Genomic DNA, 2500 nt, shown 5'->3' on the forward strand with positions numbered 1-2500 from the left:
TGGAGATAGTCGCACGTAATGACAGATCACGGCCATATTATTTAAAGCTTGTGGTAAGAACGGGTTTCGTTCTAGTGCCCTAAAATAATATTCCAAAGCTTTCGTATGTTCTCCGTTCCTTGTGTGGATAAGACCTATGTTATAGAGTATATAACTTCTATCATAGGGATCAATTTCTAGTCGCATAGCTTCATAATAATTCTGTAAAGCTTCCGCATAATTTCCTTCGGATTGAGCCGACATCCGTTGCGGTCGTCTTCGATTCAAAGAATCTCCGTTCCAGAACCGTACGTGAGATTTTCATCTCATACGGCTCCTCCCTTTTTATGTGCATAATGAGAATAATACATGGAATCATCAAAAAAGATTGAAATAATTTCATTATGAACCGAACGGGGCTAGTGTTTTTACAAGAAATCTCTAACCAACCTTCCTGTAAAAGATCTTTTCTTAACATCAAGTATCTTGGTACTAAATAAAAATGATAACTCTAACAATTTCTTTGTTCTTAACACCCCTTAATTTCCGGGAATTAGTCACTTCAACAGTCTTCGATGGTTATACGGGTATCCAAAATACGAACGAGATGGATATTTGTTGTACCAACCATTCTTGTTAATCCCGATTCCGATAAAGAAAAGGTATAATTTATAACAAAGTTTTCGTATTGTTGATTCCTAGGCGTAGTGCTTCTTTCCCTATGCTGCCTATTGGTACTAGTGAAGTAGGGTTGACCTAACCCATAGGTGTAACCTTTCGCTCAATACTAGAATCTAAAATTGAAGCATCTGAGGCTGCATTAATCGGGGATACACGACAGAAGGAATTGTTTTATTTACAAACTTCACCTTCACAATAAGCGTAGATTTATTTCAATAATCTTTTTATTTCTCTCCCAAATAATGTATCTTTCTCCGAAGACTGAAATCGGTAAAGAAAAAAACATCAAATCGCACCATCTCTGTAATAGGTGAATGCCTCTTTTTCTCCTGAAGTTGTCGGAATTATTCGTAATAAGATATTGGCTACAATTGAAAAGGTCTTATCAATAAAATTTCCATTTATCCGAGATCTGGGCATAGGTAGCAATCCATTCTATAATTTCTTTTACTTACCTCTTGTGGGAAAATGATCCCACAAACAAAGAAATTGTACAGTACGAAATAACATAAAAATAAAAAAAAAAATAGATCAATTGATTCGTTCTAATTCATTGATTTAATTTGGTATAAATATTGTAAGTAAAAAGAATAACTATTGGAAAAAGATGGGAGCGCCGTCTTCGCAAGAATGAAATGAATAGATATATATCTTTTTTTAACAGTTTTTCACAAAAAAAAATTATTTTTATCCCCCCCTTGAAGGAAGGGTTTTTCTTTGATGAAAAGTTTTCTATATTTTTTTATAGTTAGAATTGACTGTACGTACCTATCAAAAAATCTAATATGAATGACTCACTATTCACTCGGTTTCTGGGCCATAATCATTATGTAGGAGAGATGGCCGAGTGGTTCAAGGCGTAGCATTGGAACTGCTATGTAGGCTTTTGTTTACCGAGGGTTCGAATCCCTCTCTTTCCGTACCTTTCACCTAATTCACCAATCTTATTAACAGCAATGTATCAAAGCAAATAACAATGGATACCATTATTCCAACGGTTAAGTTAGACCTTTCTTTTATTTTGATATAGATTCTTTATTCCTATGTTCCGCAGTACAGAAAATAACATACTGGAAAGAGTAGACAACAGGGAATGAGAATCTCCCTACCGATCCGTGATCCATGAATGGGAGAAAAATCCCCGTATCAAACTCCTTACTTTGATGGGTCTTTTTGCTTAGGCGAAAAGGGAAAAATTGTCCGAACCCTTGTTTTATTGTTTTATTTTAATTAGGTTTAAGTCTGACGAGAATAATATTCTACAACCAGCAATTCATTTATTTTCAAACCGACCCATTGACTATCTATTATTTGATTGACTAATCCTTTATATTGGAATGGTTGAAGGGTCAAATGTTTTGGCAATTCCTCGCGGGGGGATGAATCAAGATAATTTTGAATCAGAGCTCTAGATTTTTGTTCATCCCTCGCTGTAATAATATCGTGGGGTTTGCAGCGATAACTTGGTATATCTACTATACGACCATTAACTAAAATATGTCTATGGTTAACTAATTGGCGGGCTTGGGGAATAGTTGAAGCCATACCCAATCGAAAAAGGATGTTATCCAAACGCATTTCAAGTAATTGTAGTAAAACCTGACCTGTTGACCCTTTGGCTTTTCCGGCAATACGAACGTATTTAAGTAATTGTCGTTCTGTAAGACCATAATGAAAACGCAATTTTTGTTTTTCTTCTAAACGAATACGATATTGAGATTTTTTACTGGAACGTGATTGGTTTCTAAGATCGCTTCCGGCTTTAGGCCTTTTACTAGTTAGTCCCGGTAAAGCCCCCAGACGGCGTATTTTTTTGAAACGAGGCCCTCTGTAACGCGAC

At 35.8% G+C, this 2500-nt stretch overlaps 1 non-coding gene across 1 annotated transcript; it reads left to right on the forward strand.

Annotated features, from left to right (window-relative positions):
- The first annotated feature begins 1493 nt into the window (after positions 1-1493).
- Positions 1494-1580, forward strand: TRNAS-GGA (transfer RNA serine (anticodon GGA)). The gene has a single exon. It is a non-coding gene; the product is annotated as a tRNA-Ser (tRNA).
- The last annotated feature ends 920 nt before the right edge of the window (positions 1581-2500 follow it).

This window comes from Corylus avellana, unplaced genomic scaffold (genome assembly GCF_965113065.1).
Source record: "Corylus avellana unplaced genomic scaffold, dhCorAvel1.hap1.2 HAP1_SCAFFOLD_276, whole genome shotgun sequence".
Taxonomy (NCBI): Eukaryota; Viridiplantae; Streptophyta; class Magnoliopsida; order Fagales; family Betulaceae; genus Corylus; species Corylus avellana.